Below are 23,284 nucleotides of genomic sequence, written 5' to 3'. Positions count from 1 at the left end.
CAGCTGAGCGAGGGGAGACAGAGGAGCTGGCGACCGCAAGCATCAATGTTTTTTCATATATGTATTTTTTTACTCCCCCTGGTCTGTGACGCATGTGACGGCATCTTCATGAGGGTAAGTATGTGTTACACTTCTCATGCAACGTCCAATGTAATGTGCTGCAGACTGCTGATGCAAATAAGAGTCCCAGAGTGGAGGCACTGGAGTGCGTGGAGTGCGTGGGGTGGGATGCCAACAAAGTGGTGATTCTTGGCCCGCAAATCCACAAATGCTGATGTTTAGTTCAAACGAGCCTCTGTGCAGTAGTAGGTGGAGCGATAAACGCCGACACGGTCAAATGGGACGCAACTGGCGCGTCAGTGTACGGGGGATGAGCAGTGACATCAGGTGTAAGCGGTGGGTCTTTTTGACAGGGGCTCTCTGCCCAGGGAGGCAAGGCTGGGAGGGCGCCTAAAGGCAAAAAAAAAAAAAAAAGTTATTGTAGTTGTAACCAAGAGTTTTCTATTGATTATTTGCATCTCTAAGCAATGTGGAATAAACCCCACTGTGTTAGGCAGAGGTCCAGGCAAGCAACATAAGAAACATATTGCCGTGTAAGGGGCTGGTGACACTGAAATTGGTTAGTAATTCACAGATTTTGATTCAATAATGCTGAATTTAAGAGATGCATATGGTTCCATTAAGGAGTTTGCACTGCATTTGACCATGAGACTATAGCCAGACATAATCTGGAATATTCAAAAATAAAAAAATGACATCTACCCATCTATCTATATATTTAATATCTGTCTTTGATTTTCCGTGTTGATATTATCCCCTGCATCGATGTGCGTGTTATGATAGCTGGACAGGAAGTTGAAAGAGGACTCCTGAACCACTGGAGCAGAGGTTGGGACTTGAACACAGTTGCATTTGAACCTCCGCAGCAGGTGTCAGTGTGAGAATGTAGAAAACTTGCACACAGCTCCCCCGCAGCAGCAGATAACACAAAAGAGCTCCAGGAATAGACCCCACTGAGCTAAAAACTACTCCTGCACCATGTAAATCCTTGAGCACATGCTGTCGCTTGCTGCACACTCTTTTGAGCAACTCCGTCCTCAGTGGAATCTTATTTTAAGATTGAATAATAAAAATCAGTAAAATCACCATCTTCAGTCAGTCATTCAAAAAGATACAAGAAAGGTTTGTGTGTAATGACGCCATCCTTCATGATTTTCTCTTTTGTAGGCTTTTTCCAAGTGTTTTTGTTGTTGCGTATTGTTTTTCTTTTTTGACACAGATCTTGAATGACTGCAGCTCCTTTATAGACATCACTTTTTTTTCTTTTTTTTTTTTTACAGATTCTTGATAAATGCATTTTGTATTTGTTTTTTGTTGTTGTTGTTGTTCTCAGAAGTTTTGTGGTTAAATTTGTGCCTTGCCTGAAGTTGTTTGTCAAAGTCTTTTAGTAGATGCAACATCTCTCTTAACCTTGGTTCAGCTGACAAATTTCAAGAGGAAGGTGAGGTTCTTATAACTTCTCTTTTTATGCACTAGAAGACATAGTTATAGTCAAAGTAAAGCTTATCTCTGTGCTTTGAAACTCCTCAAAGCTCAACCAATAGGAATTTATGCAAAACGTGTTATTTAGTGAACTCCTGAAATCATTGAGCTTGGTAAAATTTGTAATTTGAATAAATATCTTCTAAACACTGAAACCAAATTCATCCCCAACCTAGATTTCAGCAGCCATCATGTAGATGTAGATGTAGAGCAAGCTGCATAAGGTGCAGGAAATGAGCCTTCAGCGCTGCTTTCTTTGACCCAGTTTCACCGTCGTCCTTTTCTGCGGCTCTGACCAAACACTTGATCTCCCACCAGCACCTTGTGTACCAGGACAATTACACGACTAAAATTAGAAACTGGAGTCTGAAAACCAGGCAAGGGCAAAAGTACACAGCAGACGGGCAAAGCACCAGAGTAATATGATGCTGGAGGGGGTAGAGGAGCCAGCTGGTCCGGACCGGGTCGTTGTCACTGCGGTTTCAGCTGGACATCTGCTGCTGCATAAAGTCATTGGTGCTTAAGGAGCTGCGAAAAGCTGGGAGACGTAAGTGCAGATGTACTTTCAAAAGGCGACAGTTATCTGTTTATGGGTATTTTTTTGTGTAAAAATGCCGTTTTGTCTAAATTATTTTCTAATTTAGTTTGAGAAGCTGCTTGCATATCCATCATCTCTATATGTTAGACAGATACAGCTAAACCCAATTTAAGGAATGACTCTCACAGCTCACGTATACAATGCTTAGCTCCATATTCTATTTGGTGACAGCTGATTTTGATTTTAGATTGTTTTTTTTATCTTGTTCCTTTTATTTTTGTTGATATACCTGCTGTGCTGAACAGAATATTGTATTTCCCTGAAACAAATTAATCTTCATGGACTTTCACGAAGCCTTCAAGATGGATACTCATGTCTTTGCTTATCTCCTGACTTTCCTTCGTGTTTTGCAAGCCGTCTCCTGTTTTGCATCTTGAGTGATGGACAAGAGCTCCTCTAATTGGTACCAAATGTTGAGCAGATCGCCAAAATCCCTAAGATTCAGAAAGCAGTGGAGACATCTCCACAGCAGACGTGTTTATTTAGTGGAAAACAAAGAATCAAGAGCATAGAGGGCTTCTGTAATCATCTGCAACAAAATTATTGGTTTGATAATGTCTATAGTTGAAATGCTTCACTGTATTTATCCAGAAAACAAATCAGTTTAGCTGCTGGAATGTGGTCTCATTAGTTTTCATAAGTAGATAAGCTCAGGTTTGTTTTTTGAATTTTGACTGAAGTATCTTGTACACAAACACTGATGAGGATGTTGAGTTCAGCGGGAGGAGAGCTGGGCTCTGACGGTCTTTTGTCAACAAATATCCACACAGATTTGTAATAACCTCACTTGAATATACACTGCTCAAAAAAATAACGGGAACACTCAAATAACACATCCTAGGTCTGAATGAAAGAAATATTCTCATTGAATACTTTGTTCTGTACAAAGTTGAATGTGCTGACAACAAAATCACACAAAAATCATCAATGGAAATCCAATTTATTAACCAATGGAGGCCTGGATTTGGAGCCACACACAAAATTAAAGTGAAATAACACTACACGCTGATCCAACTTTAATGTAATGTCCTTAAAACAAGTCAAAATGAGGCTCAGTATTGTGTGTGGCCTCCACGTGCCTGTATGACCTCCCTACAACGCCTGGGCATGCTCCTGATGAGGTGGCGGATGGTCTCCTAAGGGATCTCCTCCCAGACATGGACTAAAGCATCCGCCAACTCCTGGACAGTCTGTGGTGCAACGTGACGTTGGTGGATGGAGCGAGACATGATGTCCCAGATGTGCTCAATCGGATTCAGGTCTGGGGAATGGGCTGGCCAGTCCATAGCTTCAATGCCTTCATCTTGCAGGAACTGCTGACACACTCCAGCCACATGAGGTCTAGCATTGTCCTGCATTAGGAGGAACCCAGGGCCAACCGCACCAGCATATGGTCTCACAAGGGGTCTGAGGATCTCATCTCGGTACCTAATGGCAGTCAGGCTACCTCTGGCGAGCACATGGAGGGCTGTGCGGCCCTCCAAAGAAATGCCACCCCACACCATTACTGACCCACTGCCAAACCGGTCATGCTGAAGGATGTTGCAGGCAGCAGACCGCTCTCCACGGCGTCTCCAGACTCTGTCACGTCTGTCACATGTGCTCAGTGTGAACCTGCTTTCATCTGTGAAGAGCACAAGGCGCCAGTGGCGAATTTGCCAATCCTGGTGTTCTCTGGCAAATGCCAAGCGTCCTGCACGGTGTTGGGCTGTGAGCACAACCCCCATCTGTGGACGTCGGGCCCTCATACCATCCTCATGGAGTCGGTTTCTAACCGTTTGTGCAGACACATGCACATTTGTGGCCTGCTGGAGGTCATTTTGCAGGGCTCTGGCAGTGCTCCTCCTGTTCCTTCTTGCACAAAGGCAGAGGTAGCGGTCCTGCTGCTGGGTTGTTGCCCTCCTACGGCCTCCTGCACGTCTCCTGGTGTACTGGCCTGTCTCCTGGTAGCGTCTCCAGCCTCTGGACACTATGCTGACAGACACAGCAAACCTTCTTGCCACAGCTCGCATTGATGTGCCATCCTGGATGAGCTGCACTACCTGAGCCACTTGTGTGGGTTGTGGAGTCCGTCTCATGCTACCACGAGTGTGAAAGCACCACCAACATTCAAAACTGACCAAAACATCAGCCAGACAGCATAGGTACTGAGAAGTGGTCTGTGGTCCCAACTGCAGAACCACTCCTTTATTGAGTGTGTCTTGCTAATTGCCAATAATTTCCACCTGTTGTCTATTCCATTTGCACAACAGCAGGTGAAATTGATTGTCAATCAGTGCTGCTTCCTAAGTGGACAGTTTGATTTCACAGAAGTTTGATTTACTTGGAGTTATATTGTGTTGTTTAAGTGTTCCCTTTATTTTTTGAGCAGTGTAGTTTATGTCTTGAAAAGGAGGTATTCTTATAATGTTTGTGTGTAAAGACGGTAAGGAATCCGTCCACTGATGAAAACCCATGATCATCAAGAGATTAAAGCTGACTTCTTCCATTGTGCCTGAAGGGAAACTCCTGGAAATAATCACGTGTGTTTGCCATTAGACACATCTTCAGTGTTGATAAAAACAAAAGGGAATCTCATTATTTCTAAAAAAAAATAATTATTTTTTAACAACTGAAGGAAAAGAAAAAAGCCTTTCATGGCAAATATGATGGATATATATATAATGGAAATATGTGGTTTAATTATGTGCTCCTTTTCTATTGAAAAGTGAAAATGTCCATGTTTGAAAATGGAAAAATTAAGATAAAAGTCCCAACATGGCTGCTTTAGATATGAAACACAGTGGCAATGGTAATTAAAACAAATAAACATGATTTAAATATCTTTAAATCAATCACATATGATGGGTACAATCTAAATGCATTTATGGAATATGTTGCTGTTGTGCACAAAACGCAGGTAAAGGACTTATTGGCCGGATTTAACCTGGTCAGTGAACATGTCAACCAGAAAAATCCACAAATTGTTTACAATTCGCAGGGAAACATGGCTAATTTTCATTTAAGCTTCAATGTTATTCCCAGACCAAATCTGTCATAGGTTGTGTGGTGAGTGGCAGATCACACTGCAGACAACAGAGTGCAAAGCTTTTGGTTTTGCTTTGATAAAACACAAGACAACTCAGAGACACAAGAGAAAACATATAGCCATGAAGGAGGATGAATGCTCAGCTATCAGTTTCAGTGAAACACTTTTAAGTTTAATAGTGAAATAAATGCTTGAAATCGCTGCAATACTGCAAGGAAGGGTGGACTTAATCTCCCCGACACTTGGGGTAATAGTCTGGATAGGAGTTTAAAGCAGATTCTAGTGGCATTTATCATCACCAAGATCAGTTCAGGCTGCTTGGAATAGCTTGGTTCCCCTTAACAAATAAAGTCACCATTTAAGACTGCTGTTTGATTTTTCTTGCTTATAATAAATGATCTGACAACTTAGTAAAAACAGAAGGAGTAAATACTGATTTTTACTTCAGCTTTTCTTGTTATTCTGCTGCGCAGGAAGATGTGTGAGAGAGACACAAAGTTTGAGGAACACAATCTGGTTTGCGGCTTCTTTCTGTCTGACACTACGCAACAAGACCAGACAGCATTACTAAACGATTTATAACTCTAACATATTATCAACTAATTTCATCTTGATGTAGTCAGCTAAACAGGAGACATGCTCAATGTTAAATTAGGCTCATACCTCAGTAATAACAATAGTGTTTTTATGCGACAAAAATCTCCATATTTTTTGACTGTTATTATTTTGCTGCAGATTAAAATCAAAAATCAAATCAAATCAATTTTTATTTGTACAGCACATTTCAGCAGCAAGGCATTTCAAAGTGCTTTACATCATATCAAACACAGATTAGGAGCTATAAGTGGGTCACATAATTGGCCATTTAATTTCACATTATTAAAATACACTGGCAAAAGACTAAAAACAGTTCACTGACTAATAAATGAAGGAGTTTCTTTACCAGATTATTACATAATGACAAAATCGTGGCAGAAATATAACAGCTGTTTTGTTTGTTTTTCTCCGTCTGAATGGGGAGCTAAACTCTTTCTTCAGCGTGTTTCCCTTCATTGTGCGTGCTGCGTTGATGTATGTTCAGGGCACATGTAATTTAGTCATGTGAGCGTCACACTGCCGTGTGGTTTGTGTGATAAATCTGCTCTACGCCACTCAATTGACTTTATCTTGTTCGCTGGTTAAATCAGGCGGGTTCAGGGACAAAATGATGTATCATTTATTTGTTCCTGTCTAAGAAACCTCTTTAGTCCCAGATGTGTCCAGGAGGTTCATGATTTGGATTTAAGAAATATATTTCCCATCCTCTCTAAAAATGACATAAAGACAGCTTTGGATGCATTAATCACCTCATAGTTCGATTATTACATTTCTTTATATTTTAACATTGTAACATGGTCTGTAAAGCTGCTCCTGCATCATGACTGCAGCCAGATTCATAACCTCATTCATGAAACAGATTTTTCAGACACCCACAAAGGAACCAAAATCACAAACCCGCAGTTTCCCCTCTTCTTGGTGGAAATAATCATCAAGTCAAGTAAGATCTGTCTAACCACTCTCGAAGTTCCCATTTCTGAAAACCACAAACTCACCATCTCCCTTTGCTGTTCTTTAGTGTGCAGACGACTCCGCGAGGATCAGATCCACTCAACCAATCTTCTCATCTTGTTTAAATAAACTTTATTTATCTGATTCCTGTGGGTTAAGAAACTGGAACCCATCATGACAGAAGCCTCGAAGCTCTGGAACAACTTTTCAGGTTTTCCTCCTCCACAATATTTGGAACACCACTTAAGATTTGTTTATTTTTATTCATTATAGTAGTCACACTACTGGAGCCTTTCAACATTTTATCATTTTGCAGAGGGAAAAGTGCGATAAACCCGGTTTTCAAAATGTTTTACAAAGCAAATCTGAAAAGTGTGGTGGGTTTTTGCTTTCAGCGTCCCTGAATCAGAATGCTTAGTAACTTTCGTAGGTGTATCTCTATCACCTTTGCTAGACTGCAGCTGTGTTTTGGATTTTGAAGTATTAGAAACGGTTGGAGATCGCAAAATTCAAAATGCATTTCTGAGTTTCACCCAAAAATATTTTTACGCTTACTTGAGATGATTTTTAGTTTTGATGAAAAAGCGCTGCAGGAGGGATGGAAACACATTTGCCAAATAAGTTTTGATGTAGGGAACTTTTCCATCCCCTGCATGGTGGCTCTGTGCCTTACTAAAGGCACAAAACTCTGACAAATTTCTACATCCAAACCTCCAGCCTGGAGGGGAGAACTCTCTCCATTTTTCTGAGCTGTGTGGTTCATTCTAGTTTGCAACTTGTTAGTTACATCCCTGCATATCATCAGCATCTGAGGATGTTATTCTGTGCATAGATTAAGTCCAAGGAAGCAGATGGAAACAAACCTAAATCACATTCTCTTTTTTCCCTCCTTTATTTTTTTGCTACATTTCAAATGTACGCTTAAAATTTACATGACAATTGGATGGAAACATGGCTAATGACATTTGTATTGATTGGAGAGCTTCTCTGAATGGAAATTTTCAGTTTTTCCACTGATTTCCAGTCAAGCTTACATCTTGGCTACAACTACTAGACCATGCATTGATGTAAATCACTCCATTTTAGTTCTGGTGCATTTTTAGGGTGAAGGTGAGCCTTCTCAATTTCAAATCTGACGCAGTTTTTCTAACAGGATTGCCTTGTATGTAACTCCGTCACTGATGGAGATAATGATTGCCACAGCATGATGCTGCAGTGTTTGAAGTATAGGCCAAAACGGTTGCTGTGTCTTCTAAGCGGTTGGTGGCTAACTTTACAATGGCTTTTTCCTATTTACAAATGAGGTGAAATGGGTTGCACGGATTTTATTTAAGGGTATCGGGATAGAGGTAGCTCAGCACAAATGCATGTCACTCCTTTTCATAAAAATAATATAAAGGAAACCCCAAATTACAGTATATAATTTTATTTGCGGTGTCATTTTCACACCACAATAACTTTTACGTCATTATAAAGTTTGGTGACTTACTCTATGGCACAGGTGTCAAACTCAAGGCCCGTGGGCCAAATCCGGCCCACATAGCTTTTTATGTGTCCCTCTGGACTCTAGACTAAACACTAAGTGTGCTTAAACATTAAGTTATCAATAACATCAATGCTTTTTTTTAATCTGTTTACTGCCAAATTATATCAATCAGTCAGTCCCTCGAGCTCCTTGAGAATTATTGTGGAAATTCATGCAAAATCAACAAATCCTCTGACTTTTTTGCACTAATGTATAATTGGGAGTTAATTGCAGATTTGTTTAAAAAAATTGTCAAAAACCTTATTTCTTGTATTAAACAGCTGCTTCAGCTTTAACTGATGTCAGATTATAGTCCATAATCTATAAGTGCAAATATTGCAAATATTTCCAAATTAGTGTCACAAACACTTTGTTTTCTTATTGCAAAAAAATCACAAAAAGAAATACTTAATCCTGAAAAGATGGACTGAAAAGATGTTCAATAATATTTAATTTTAGGAATCCATTCATATAGTAACAGTTTGTGAACGGGTTTTATCAACACATTCGGCACAGCCGGCCCTTTAAGAGCTTTCATGATGTTGATTGGGCCCAAAACGAAAATGAGTTTGACACCCCTGATCTATGGTTAAAACAGGCTTTACTATTAATATTGATTGAACTAATGGTTTCAGTGAATTATTCAGATTCTTTCTGGATGAGCCAACAAGTAAACTAATCGAGTTGTTTGATAAGGATCATTATTCCTCCAGCCTCGTCTCTCCTTTGACCGTTTCTGGCATTCGAGTCGTTTTATTCTCTTCACTCTGCTGATGGCGGCAATGGGGAAAAAACAACTGTGCATGTTTTTGCGGATCCAATGGCTTCCACAGACGGTCTTCAGGTTCGTTTGAGTTGGTTGAAAACAATCAGCTCGATGAGTTGGTACGGCGAAGCCTGGAAAACACAACATGTCTCACGCAACAAGAGACGGGGAACAATTGGCTAATGGGCTTCAAATGGCCAAACATCCTCGCCCTTAGTCGCCTGTGGTCGGGTGCTTTCCTCCATCAGGACATTCCAACAGGATGGTTGTCAGCCTCTGATAAGATAAAGGCATTTCAGGTTCCCATTTAAAGCGTCCAGTAGACTCACATCCCTGAGCCGAAATCTAGAGATGATGACGAGCTGGCAGCAGAATTTAAGATGCCGCCGGCCGGGCCCGTTAGGAGGGAATTCAGCTTTCCTGGAATCGTCCTAGCAGGTGATGTTTTGCAAGCGGAGACTCACAAGTACTGACGTAGCTTTGCGCAGGTTATGTGCTCGGTGAAGGAAAGGGCTGAAACATTGGAACCGTCTGCAACGCGCATGCTGTTAGCATGATAAACAACTGGGCAACCCAGTTTCCTTATCACACACAGACACGTGCGTGGGACCCCTCGCTGTCACGTTACTTTACTGGCAAGTTTGTTTTCACTTTGATATGCAAAGTCAAATACCACTGTTTAATTTCAGCTGGTCAGATTACGGTAACTCGTACTGATTATGATACTGGTGACAGTTTGGAACAGGTGAAGCATGTGCAGTAAAAAAAAATGACCCGAGGTTCTCCAGATCTGCCTTCATGTGTCATAGTTTAGAAATGTTTTTTTTTAGATTTTATTTTTACTTTTGGGTTGTTGACCTGGATCTTAAAGGTGGAATAAAAGTCTTGAAATGTTTCACAACTTAAATTCTATCACTCCTCCTTTTAAGCTTAACTTGCCTCCCTTTTCCTGACATTTTCCAGAGATGAGCGGCTGAAACCTCTGTTCAAACTGAGGCTGACCTTTCACTGTAAAATCTGACCTTTCACTGTAAAATGTGCTGTTTCTTTGACATAACTACGATCAGCCGGCCCTCGTGTTTTCTCCTGGCTTCGTTTTTCGCACTTCTTTGTGCCTCAAATGTTTCTGCATGCTTGCTATAAATGTAACATCACTCAAGCAAAAATTCATAGGAACGTCCATGAAACAGAGAAAGCAGTTTTTTTGTTGTTGTTGTATATTTCAAATTTTATGATGAGTCACAAGGGATGGAGAATCAAGAATCAAGCCAAGAGTTTGTTTGCCTTTTCAACATTATTTATATGTGAGTAAAACAGTTTGTCCTTTCCAAAAGAAACACTACAAAGCCAATAAATGTTGTTTGGCCTTAATTACTTGGGAATAATGGTAAAACAGGATGGGGTAATCAAGAGCAATAAACATTTTGGCTCTTTCATTGGCTGCTAATCCAAAGGTGCAAGGTTTTTGGCAGAACTATTTCATTTTTCAGAGGTGCCCACACCCATAATCTAACTCAGCGAAAAGCAGAGACCAGCTCTGTGATAAATCAAGTTTGTATATGTTGGAGGAGGGAATGAAGAATAACTGAAGACAAGAGCCTAATGATTATTTTTGGGAGGTTTCACGGAGGAACATGTGAGACAGCAGCAGAACAGAGTAACTATTGTAAAGTTGGAGCTGTTGAACTGTTGGCTGGTTGTTTTTAAGCGTCTCCAGCAGATCTCTTTTCTCTGCCTGTCATCACCTTGGGATAAACAATAATCTGCCAAACAGAGGCCATAAATCCTTAATCCCAGCAGAGTTTATAGCTCCACTGTGTTTGAGTCATTCCGAGTTAAAGTAATGGTTCTTTTGGAATTCCTCTCCCGTCACGGTCTTCCTAAAACCTCATTATGTAGTCAGAAATCCAGTTACAGTCTTTTCCTGTCCAGTCTTTTCCTGTCCAGTGTTTTCCTGTCGTGCCCTCCTCCTCTTCACCCTCCAAGCACGCCTCTGACGCTACAAATTTCGCACGATGATGTTCCCGACTTGGACTTGTGCTCATTTGTCCCACTTCTGTTCTCAAAAATTGCCTGTTGAGGAACCGTCTGGGTCGGCAGGAAGCGAAGGGGTTAAGATTTTCACCCAGCCCAGCTGGAAGTGCGCTCAATTAAAGGAGGTTGCTGATTATTTTACAGGTTCCCTCCAGCCATGTGCTGCGGTTTCCCAACGGCGCCCTAATGGTGGCTTGTATATTACCTGCATTTTGAAAGCGCGTCACTCACAGGTGCGATACGTGTCTGTTGTGCTGTGGTTGTGAGTGTTTTTACCACGGCTGTTAGTTTTAAACCGTCCTTCCTGAACGGTTGGGATGCTTTGTGAAATATGAGCGACTAACGCAAAGGAATACTTGTCAAACGTTATCCTAAAAGAAAGAAGAAAAGAACTAACACAAAGTAAACACGATGTATTGGCTGTTAACTAATTTGCTCAAACTTTTTAAATATATTGAACAAATGAACATGTAAAGACAGTAATGGATAATTGATTTTTTTTTCTTTACAACTTTTAATGATAATATTCCAAATACAAGAACGTATATAAGTATATAATACTTAAGTATTATATACTTATACTACTATTTGAATTTTATGTGCTCACAATATGTATCTTGCAACAATTAAAAGCTTCTCCAAACAGACCAACTCTAATTGCATTTTTTATGGCCTTAGCTGGATTTCTGATCATTGAAAAAATCCAATACTCTCATTGAAGAATGGGATCCCAGACCATGATGCTGCCACTGCCTTCTTGTGCTGCCGGGTGCCCTATAAAGCTTGGGCCGAGCTTTGAAACAGACTTTTCACTTTTTTGTGATTTCTCACCTACTATGTGGCCCTCCTCAGCTCCCACAGCGCTAGCATAGGCCCCTTCATTGCTTCTTTTATTAAAACTTGCTCGGCTTGTCAAATCAATTTGCAGTTCTGCCACTTCTCAGTGAGATTCTTCAGTTTTGTGATATTGTCTAACCCTGCCAGAAAGCGAGTTTCTCCCTGGCCCGTTTGCTCCCTGCTCTGCTTGGCCTCCATGTTGTCGTTTCTCCGCTAGTTTTCTCTGAAGCTTTCACGGATTCACATCGAGATCACATAACACACACATGGACTCTATTAACAAACTAAGCAACGTTAGAAGGTGGTTGGCTACACTGGACTTTGTTCTGATGTTATTACTGCGAAACTTGCTGAAGATATTTGCGTGGAACACTTTTAAGATTGGATAAAATCCAAATACGACACATGGAAGTTTGCTGTTGAGGTCAAGGTTTGATTATGTATATATTTTAAAATATTAAATTAGTTTATGTTTCTTGTCATTTAAAAAAAAACATTTCATGTTTTGTGCTTTTTATTTTGATAGAGTCCAGCTTTTGCCGCTGCCTTTGCCCTGCTTTACTCGTTACTGTTCTTCTCCACGGTCTCTTTTCTCAGGAAAAACTCAGTCGAGGTGGAGCTCCATAGTATCTCCTTATTGTCTGTCTGTCCGTTGGTCTCAGAGAAACCAGTAAACAAGGCTCAAACACAGACAGCCGTTTTCACCTTTGCGGCGTAAACATATTTAAATGCACCCCTTCTGGAAATTGAGAGCAATTTTGGGTTCTCACACCAGACAGAAGCGGCTCGGTTCTGTGCAGCTCAAACTCCTCCTCGCTGGGGTTTTTGGTTGGAGGAAAAAACAGCCAAGCTGCCTGAGCTCTTCGTCACAGATGGGGTTTTTAACCACAGAGAGCTTTTTTTAGCCGGGGGGCAGAGACAGGGTGTGGATGACTTGGATCTGCAGGGGTAAACAGTGTGTACAGGCTCATATTCAGGACCGAACGCCTCTTCACGTCGGTTCAGACAGATGAAAATGGCTGTGATATTTTGTAGGGAAAACAAGGCGTTACTTTATGAGTTTATAGCATCAAGTGACTGCAGCGTTTGTCTTTCTTTGTGCTCCGTTCCATAAAGGACGATGATTGGATGTTGGTACGTTTCTGCGCTGCCCCCCTTCATCCCTGTCACATGCACTCCTCCCAGACACGCCATTATCTTCTGCTTTTGATTATTTTGTTCTCATTTGCATTAGACTGAGGTCAGCCTGAACCTTTAGCCTGGATTCACATGCATTTCTTCAGACATTGTATTTCTTGAACAAAGGACGGCTTTCGTTAGTCGCTCCCTCGAAGGTTTCTCACACGCCTTGCTCTGTCTTTCTGTTTTTTGATACTTTTACACAAACCATCGTTTTTGGCCTCGTTTCACCTCAAATCAATACTCTACCCATCAAGTACTGTGCAGCCTCGAGGGTGTTTACGTGTGAGCTGTGCATTTGGGCTGCACATATATAGGCTATCTGCTGCTGCATTTGTGGTCTCCAGCTTTATCTTGCATCACAACATTGCGTAACGTCAAACCTATTTATTGTGAAGTTCAATTCACAGCAGGAAGCGAAGCTCAGCAGTCTCCAGGACTCATTTAAAGTTAGGCACAACAACCTGGTTAGATTAGTAAAAAAAAAAAAAAAATTTAAGGGATGGATATTATCTCTAAGCAGTGCTGCCATCCCATCTGGATTAAGCTTACTGTGAGCGTCCAGCAGGCCAGTCAGCCACAAGACACCCCCGGCCTCCACACCCAAACTAAACTCAAATCAGATGAGAAGTTGGACTCGAGAAGGGAGTGAAAGCAGCAAGTAAATGTTCAGTGTTGTCAGAAACTCCTACGGGGATGTAAGAAAAAACACTTGCAGATGGTGATTTGGAAAGTCTTACTAAGAAAGGGGACTGGAAATAATCTTTACTGACTGGTTAGTTCTGTGTTTTAGAAATAAAACACTGAATGAGAAAGTATCCAAACTGTGAGGTAAAGCTATATTTTCCTTTTTTTTAAGAATATGTTTTCCTGTCATCTATCTACTGGTTATACGCCACACATAACACTTTGTGTGCTGTGCTCCTCTGTCCTTATGTTGTTGTTTATTCACAGTGTTGTATAGCAGATGATTACACTACATCTGCAAACAGCTGGGCTCTATTTTTAGGTCACTTCTAAATGTAATTGATTTTAATTTCCAGTATTGGCATAAGGAAGATTAAACAGAAATGTGCCTCACAGTTTAAAATCCCTTTTCTTCTTTACAACTATGCGCTTCTTTTGCAGGTCAGATGCTTTGGAGACATTTTGATTCATTTCATTGTGGCATGTTTGGCTTTTTGCTGCGGTTCTAATTATTGCGACAATATTTTCTCTGATGTTTATTTTGTGAACTCTAAATGCTCTGGGACAAATCTTCCTTTAACACTGGAGGTTCTGCAATAACTTCTACTTACAGCCGTGAACCTCCAGCCCAGATCCCGTCAGCAGCAGCTTTAACCCGCCTGGTAGAAACGTAAAGGAGAAGCAGAGCGAACAGTCAGCAGGTGGTACCAGGTGGTACCGGGTGGTACCGGGGCTTTGAGCTGCGACTCGCGGTGACAGTCGGTACCGTGTCTTATATCAGGATGTCTGATATAAAGACAGATAATCTTTATATCTGTCGGTGGGACCAACTCAGATTGCCTGTAGGGAACCGGGCCTTTAGCAGAATAATTACGTTAAAGTCAGAAGTTTTCTCCACAATTACAATGATATAAATAGAAACAGTTTTTCTAACGTCAACATCTGACCTACATTTTTATTCACAAACCAGTGTATGAAAAAAATATATATTCTTGCCCATAATTTGATAGCTAGAGGACACAGATCCGCCTCCTCCTCCTCCTCACCATGGACCCGGAGTCTGAACAACATGGAGGCAGAGAAACTTATTAGACTGAAGGAAGCCAGACTAGTTTATTTTGCTAAATAATTATTGCTGAGGGGGCACAAGCAGGCCTCCTGACATACATATAAAAAATAAAAAAAAATTTGAAAAAAAACCAAACTCAAAAAGGGGCACTAGCCCCCTTTACCCCCCTCTGTACGTGCCTGGCCTTAACTGTCTCTGACACACGCCCATATCGCTGGTCATCCATTCACAGTGAGTGTGAAGAGAGCTGCGCGACATTGCAGACTAGACTCAGGCGGACAACCCTGACTTTAACACGGTAAGACGTTTCTCTGCTGCTTCTTCATGCGAATAAAATGATGAACACGCCGCAGCTAGTCTGGCTCGAACCGGTCTTCTGGACGAAGTTTGTTTTCAGCTTCAAAAACTCAAGTCATGAAAATAAATACAGAGATATGTAAAGATAAAATAGCGCCAGGGGACATAATTTAGTGGTTGTGAGACTCTTTTTGTCATCTTATTTTGCTGTTTCAGAAGTCATAGATAGAGATGGAGGTTGAATATGTGTGTTTTTCTGTTGTTGTTGTTTGTTTGTTTTTTTATTAAATAACTATTTTCAGCCTCATTTCTCTGTCTGGCTTAAATTTACCCCCATTGGCTTCATCATGCCGGTGTGATATAGTAAATAAACGTGAAATAACCCGGTCGGTCTCTCTGCATCGCTTCCTGAACCCGTGAACCACGCGGGGCTCAGACTCTCGTCTTTTGGGCGAAATGTTTTAAAAACAGCGTCTTTGTCTAGAGTATCGGAGGGTGGTCGGATATTTTTGCTCGAGGCTTAAAATCTGTGCGTAAACTTGTGGCAGCACACGGAGTAGAGAAACACGTGGGCCCCCCGTTATAAACGAGGTCTTGAGTGGGAACACGTGGTCCTGGCTGCAGCATCACAGGACAGAGATGATAAGAGATGAAGCTTTTATCAGCTGGTCGATGTCCTGAAAGGCAAACATGTTTGTTTCCCCCTTAACGAAAACAGAAAGTCTTTATGTTATGATGTTTAGTGAATCTCACAATTCCACACTTGGTTGCTTTCTTTTGGTGACATGGACATTTTGATCATAGTACATCAGGTGATAGCAGTTCCGGTGTTAAATGTGGAATATGTCCACTACAGTTTAGCTGAAAAAACAAATAAACAAAAAACAGATGTGTTTAAAAAAACAACTTCTATAACCTGGTGGCTTAAGTTCGCAGGCCTTGGACAAATATTCATATCTTCTTGTTTACACACCTAAATAACTTGAAATAAAACGTACCTGTCCTAGTGAGATCTTCACATGTGGCATATTGCTGTCATCTCAAATGGTAAGGGAATCCTTGTTCCAGAAGACAATATTCAGGTCTGAATACATTATTCTTGTGGCAGAGTGTGTTGTTGTTTTTCTAGAAACCAGATGAAAATCTTTGTGGCTCAAAGAAATGACACAAAAACCTACATTAAAACAAGGTGGTGGCAGCATCATAATCTGTCGTTGCTTTGGAGAACGAACTGTTGCAATTACCAATTCATTCTTGTTTCATAGTCAGGTTGAATATGAAGCAAAGAGGATAAGTTCAAGTGAAGAAAATTACACTTTTTGGGAAGGCCAAAGATAAAGTAAAATTACCAGAAGAGGAATGTAGGCGAGAGATTACAGAAAACTTGGACAACCTTTGAACAGCAACTAAAATGAATGCTGTTTGGTTGTTTTCAGGTATTTTATTCCGGATATATCACAATGAAATTTCATGTTAGCAAGCCGTGTTCACTTTTTAATTTCAAGCTAGCTGTGTAATATGTAGTCAGCTGCTCTTCTCATTCATGTTGAACAGTGTGTGTAGTGCCCTAACATCCTGGTTTCATCCTTTTTCTCTATAAAATCTGAATCTCATCTGAACCGTGGAGCGTCTCTGTTCCTTCCTGACGGAACGAAGCGTTATGTCCCTCTTAGCATGTGTTTGTGCTTTTCCACCAACTCCGTTCCCCCTGAAGCAAGGCGAAAAAGAGAAAAGAGAGGCCTCTTTGTGTTTCAGCAAACAGCTGATCGGAGCTCACATCTGGCCCCCGGTGGTATTTTCTTTTTCACACCTGTTGCACGATGAGTTGAAGCTAAATCAAAGTCAGAGGGGCATCTTTTTTCTTTTTTTGCCTGTGATGGCAGGATGAACGGAGGGAGTCGTTTTGAGGTATAAAAACGTGGTTGAGACTAGAAGGAAGCATGGTAACCAACCTCTGCTGCCCTATTATTCAGTACCGCATGGTGAGACGTCACTATGAGTCACTTGAGCAAAGTACAGCGGCTGGTAGCTGGAGGTGGGCTCTTAGCTGCTCTCAGAATGGCGGGAATCATTTGGGGTGGAGAGCTGGCAGTCTGACGACAGAAGGCGTCAGACTCTTAATCCTCTGCCTCACTTTGGCACGAATTAAAATCTTTTCGCCTTCCACTGTTTTCCAATCTTCTACAGACATTTGCACTGTTCAAAAGCGCCTTGTAAATGACTGTTTCCTTGTCTTGTTATTGTTTCTTGTTCTCCATTGGATTTTTATATAACAGAGATAACAATCTTAAGTAATTCACAGAATGGAAGTCACTTACTGTTAGCATTATTTGGGTCCACACAGCTAAACATGGCAGGAGGTATGTTACATGTATGAGTAATCAGGAGGAAGTATGCACTTTTTAGCTTCCTGAAGCATATGCTGTCTTAAGTTCAAAGTTTCCTCTTAGCTTTTCTTAGTGATTCAGCTGTCAGCCTTTTATTGACTGATACTAATTTCCACTTTTATTGAAAGTGGTTGTTCTTTTTTAAGGTTTGTGACAAATACAAACTCATTTGAGTGAACTGTTGCTTAATAAGGACAATTGATGACAAGCATTGTGTCATGAACTGCGGTGGTGGGTGGTGAGGCAGACGCGATGGAACCAGGTTGCAGTGAAAATGATGACGTTTAATGGTGAAAATATCCAATTCAACAGTCCAAAAGCCAGGCAGCACTGCTGAGTGGAAAACCAGGGCTCAACACAGGTAGCGACAGGCTAAACGAATGGACAAGACGACGGACTGAGAACACATCAGATGACTAGGACCCGACAGATGCAGAGGCACAGGTGACATTAAATACACAGGAGGTAATCAGGGAACCAGACACAGCTGGGAACAATCAAGGGGAAGACAGGACAACACGGAAACCCAAAAATAAACAGAGAAAAACCACAGATCCTGACATTACCCCCTGCCCCTCTCAAGGGCGGCTACCAGATCCCCCCAAAAAACAAGTCTGAACAAAAACACAACAACGGTGGGCAGAGGGGCGCAGGACGGAGGGCCAGAGTCCAGAAACAAAAAACAACCCAACAGATTGGGCGGAAACGCAGAAAGAGGCCAAGAGTCCAAAACAACGAAAAACAACCCAACAGGTTGGGTGAAGACGCTGGAGGTGGAGCTCACTGGGGAGGTCCGGAGGACGTCCGTGGTGCAGGGGTCGGGCGCTTGGAGGCGGTTCCGGCGGGCAACGTCGGCTCAGACGTTGCCCGCCGTCTGAGCCGACGGCGGGCAACGTCGGGGAGGGAGCACTGGGGAACTCGGAGGAAGCATTTTTGAACTCAGAGGAAGCACTAAGGGGCAATGAAGGATCACTAGAGGAAAGCACAACAAGAACACAGGGGAAGCACCCACTAAGTGGGGCAGTAAACCCACTAACCGGGGCAGTAAACCCACTAACTGGGGCAGGCAGAGCCACCAGCCACGCCACCTGTCTGCCAGGTGCCAGGCGGGCCGCCTGGAAACCCATCACTATGGGGACTGTAGCCGGAGTGGAAGCTGGAGCGAATGGACTCTGGAGCGGTGGCGAGGAGCGAAACACCCACTGCGGCGGTGACTGGTGGTGTGCAGGACGCAGGGGCTGGAGCTGATTGTCTTTTCTGCACAAACTCATCATAAAGTTCAAACACAATCTCTAACATAAATTAGTCCTTTCTTAACTGTTAAAAATGAAAACAAAAAGCCTCCTCGGAATTTATCTCAAAAATGTTCTTGGACGGAAGGAAAGGGGAAATCTTGGAAGCGCTTGCAGCAGCCATCGGGATGGTTATTGTGGGAATCTGTGTCTTCGCCTGATCGTGGCCCGACTCCAGCAGCAGTGGAGAAGGCAGGATCTCTACATCCTTGTAGAGATCCCTCTGTGCCAACTCCAACTGCTGCTGGAGCCATCTCTGTCGGTCCATCTGGGCCATAAATGCTACCATCTCACCTTGTAGGTGGTCGGGTCCTACTGTCATGAACTGCGGTGGTGGGTGGTGAGGCAGACGCGATGGAACCAGGTTGCAGTGAAAATGATTATGTTTAATGGTGAAAATATCCAATACAACAGTCCAAAAGCCAGGCAGCACTGCTGAGTGGAAAACCAGGGCTCAACACAGGTAGCGACAGGCTAAACGAATGGACAAGATGACGGACTGAGAACACATCAGATGACTAGGACCCGACAGAGACACAGGTGACATTAAATACACAGGAGGTAATCAGGGAATGAGACACACCTGGGAACAATCAAGGGAAAGACAGGACAACACGGAGACTCAGAAACTCAAAAATAAACACAGAGACAAAACACAGATCCTGACACATTGACCATAAAAGACAAATTGTGCTGCAAATGCTTTGATCGAGTTTAATGGTTCTGAATCCAACAGGAAAAAGGGGGTAACAATGATCACATTTTATGCTTTAAAGCACGAATCCATAACTTTTATCTGATGCTTCATAAAACTGAACACAAAGTGCATCAAAAGAGATGCCAATTTGTGATGCACTTCATGAACAAAACATTCGCTTGCAGTATTTGAACTGCTGATGTTCAGAAAGAGCCAAATCATGGAAAACTGATTCATTTCAATCTCTGTCCAGTTGGTTGGCGTACATCTGCTAGAGCTTTGTAAGTAAACTTGCAATGTCGCGTTAGAAAACATACATCATCTTGACTCTCCTTTCCTTCTGGACAATGAATTAATGAAACTTTATTGCTGTCACAATGGTTTCAAATGTTTTTCAGGTTTTTTTCTTACGGTTTAAACAGAAGTGTTGTCACTTGTAGCCTAAAACAGTTGATTTAGAGTTTGATCGCGCTTCATTTCAATGTCACACTCGCATGGTTCACTAACAAGACTGATCTCAAAAGGATTTAAATATTAATAAGTTAATTGTTGCATGTCCACAACAAATAAAAAATATTAGACTGGTGGTTTCCAGTTAGATGATGCTTGTTTGAAGCTGCAGTAATGTCAAAACTTGAGCCATTTTGCTGCTTCTTTTCCTCATTCCTGCTCAAAACAAGAAGTAAAGCAGATGGACATTTGTAGTTTCTCAAGCTTGTCTCAACTCTGTAATGTTGTTTAATTTTTAACCGCGCCTTGCCCAGTGTTCAAGCTTGGGCAGAGACCCGCAGCATCATGAATCCCTCCAGCATACCTGACAGTCGGCATTTATCTGTTTTCCTGATAGCTCAATCCTAATCTCATCTGATCAAAGCACATTTCCAGTTTCGGTCTGTTTGCTATTTAGCAAGCCATATGATCTCTAAATCAGTCAGCTGAAATGTAGATACTTGGAGAACCGGTATTGTCAAGATGGAAGTACTGATATATTTCAATAACTCATCAAACTTGCTAGTAAGCATGCAAGTATGAAATCTCAACCGTCTGTGGATAGAGCGTGCGAAGTGTGTGCAGCTTACAGTGCGCCTCAGTATTTAGGAGCCTGTACTGAAATAAAATGTTCATTTGTTTTTCCTGTTAGTTAAGAGAAATAAGCTTTTGTGGCACTTAATATTCACATTTTAAAGCTTAGCAACTCCAATTTGATATTAGGAGAAAGATTATTAGAAGATACAAGGACATGGTTTAATATATATTTTCAAGTCTTCCTGCTTGGAGAGGTTATTATTTATATTTAATAGAGGTGAAGGAAATGTCATGTTGTGTGTCAGAGAGGAGCTGCTGTTAAATGCGTTTCCAGAGAGACATTTGCACCTTAATCAATTTTTAAAGCCAGTGAGTTTATTGGGGCTACAAATAGCTGTTTTGAAGTCTTTTCCACTCAGCAGCAACATCCACCCAGAAGAATGTGGTTATCAATGTGACCTGCTTGCACTTTTTCTCTGGTCAGACGGTAATAGTTAGCCATATTTCCAACCCCTCAACAGGATCCACACAGCTGGTTCTGATTCTTTTCACCAGTGGGTTTACCAGTGGGTCCATCTGTAAAGCTCTTTATGCATCGTTATCAGGAGGGTCAATGGTTTACTTTAATCCTGTTTCAGTGAATAACGCATGAAGACTATTTTATAGACATACTGAATTAATCATTATTTAAAGGGCAGCTGGATGTGTACAAATATCACATGTGGTTGTTGTTCTTTTGAGGCTGTGATTAATGTTTTATGACCTGATAAGGAGGACAATGCTTTCTTTTCTTTATTGTCCTGATATGAAACCTTTGATTTGGTTGCAGATAGCTGAACTCTAAGAAACAGAATAAGCACGAATCAGTTTGTTGCTCTTTTCTGATTGGTCATCTGAGGACCAATTAGAAAAGCTCAACAGACATTTTGTCCAAGGCATTGTTGTAGTACCGGTATTTATTCTCATACTTATTTGGACTCCGCTGGGATTATATAGATGAAATATTCTTTAAGCCTGTTTCTAAGAGTGTTCTTGTTACATAGTTTTGTTGTGTTACTGACTACTGAGATTCATTTCCTCCTGTTACTTCTGAGAAAACCACTCAGGTTTAAATCTGTCCTGATGAAATGGCATAGCTATGCGTGTGTGTGAGAGTGTGTTTCCGCACGTCTGTGTGTGTGTTTAGGAAACGACCTCCAGAAGGATGTTCTATTACCCTGATCATATGACCAGCATCAAACTATTCCTCAGTCTGGTAATAAAGGTGACTCTGTTAGAGATGGTATACAGTGAGGAACATGAACTCTTGTCCTTTTAAGCTCCTTTAACATCTACAGCTTCTAGACTTCAGCATTGTGTTTTCCTCTAATTGCATTTTTTATATCGACGTGATCTGACTGAATATTAAAATAGTAAACGAGAACAGAGCTTTAGTTCCAACCTGGTGCATTTCTGTGCCAGTTCTGAATGTCACAGAGAGGACAACCAGTAAATGTGTGAAAGTGCGCCACTGCACAGACTGCAAAGTGCTGTGTTTCTGCTGGGCACCGCTCCAGTACTGGGCAACCTTTGCCAATTGGCTCATGAGCGTTGTGCACTGTGAGAGAGACATACTTTGCAGTAGCATGGCCTTAGCGGTATATTTTAAACTGGGCTCTGTTGTTGTTGTTGTCTATGATGCTCCTGGCTATGATAAGGTTTGGCTGGCTGAGCGGAGCAGAGAGATCAGGCGCTTGTGGTGACAACCAGAGTGAGCATGGAAGTTTTATTTCATAAACATTTTTCTTCAACAACCAGGAGCTCCTGCAGCTTTTCCTTGACAGAGTCCCAGACTTTTCTAGACTGAAGTCTCCAGAGTCCTAAGTTAAATTCTGGAGCATTATTGGAGTAACACAAAATATTACATGACGAATTTTTACATGATTTCTTCAGTCCAGGAACAGTTTAGACAAGAACGGGGAGCTGATTATAATTAGAATGAATGACAAATGGAAGTGTGGGTTGGTGCAGAGTTCATGCACATTTGATAGACAACAATTTGAGTCATTGAGGGATGTACTAAGGAGCATTTGAATTGAAGGATTGACGGATCGATGGATGATGCATGGACGGTCAGACTGTTGGATTAGTGATGGATGGATAGTTGTACAAAAGACTGTTAATTATTTGTTTTCAGCCCTCTAGTTTAGGTTTTCTTCATCAAAGTATTTTAGATGCAGTATTTTATTTCAGCCACTGGGTGGCTTCATGTTCATATTTGTTACATCTTGTTTATGGATCTGAGTAGAGTGATGCGGTTCTCAAGGCTGACTTTGTTCATTACCTCTTTCTATTGTGTGCGTCCATTGAATGTAAGTAATACTGTTGCTGATTTAGTTCGGTTTCGTAAATGTCTAAGAGCTGTAGTTGTGCTTTGTCCCGTTGAGTATTATGGTCGTTTGGTGTATTTTACTTGTATTGTTGAGAGCTAAAAGTTAGCCGTTTAGCATTAAGCTATTAAGCTCGGTTAATTAGTTGCAGCTGTTATTTGTGTTACCATTTGCAATTGAAATGCGTTATTTCTCTTGTATGTTTACCGTGTGACACTATTATTTGCAGGGTTTATTATTACTATGTATGTATAATTATTATTTACATTCTCATAGTCAGACATTAACACATTTATTCAATTGTGGAAATTAGGTTTATTTGTGAAAGGGTTTACAGACAAATTCTCATAATTTGTATTTGTTTATCTTTATAGGAAACCACACACACCACACACACAAGTGC

At 41.4% G+C, this 23,284-nt stretch overlaps 1 protein-coding gene across 4 annotated transcripts in view; it reads left to right on the top strand.

Annotated features, from left to right (window-relative positions):
- The window catches only part of LOC102234367 (equilibrative nucleoside transporter 1), a 41,651-nt gene continuing 18,367 nt past the window's right edge, over positions 1 to 23,284 (top strand). The window contains exon 1 of one of the 4 annotated variants that reach the window (XM_023327672.1): positions 1 to 114. The gene's annotated coding sequence lies outside the window, so the exon portion shown is untranslated. Of the gene's footprint in view, positions 115 to 1,991; positions 2,090 to 13,864; positions 13,889 to 15,004; positions 15,112 to 23,284 lie in introns of those variants that run through there. The other 3 variants (XM_023327671.1, XM_023327673.1, XM_005804168.2) reach the window with 3 other exon arrangements.

This window comes from Xiphophorus maculatus, chromosome 22 (genome assembly GCF_002775205.1).
Source record: "Xiphophorus maculatus strain JP 163 A chromosome 22, X_maculatus-5.0-male, whole genome shotgun sequence".
Taxonomy (NCBI): Eukaryota; Metazoa; Chordata; class Actinopteri; order Cyprinodontiformes; family Poeciliidae; genus Xiphophorus; species Xiphophorus maculatus.
Note: the sequence above shows the minus strand (reverse complement) of the source record. Positions and strands in the feature narration are given on the sequence as shown.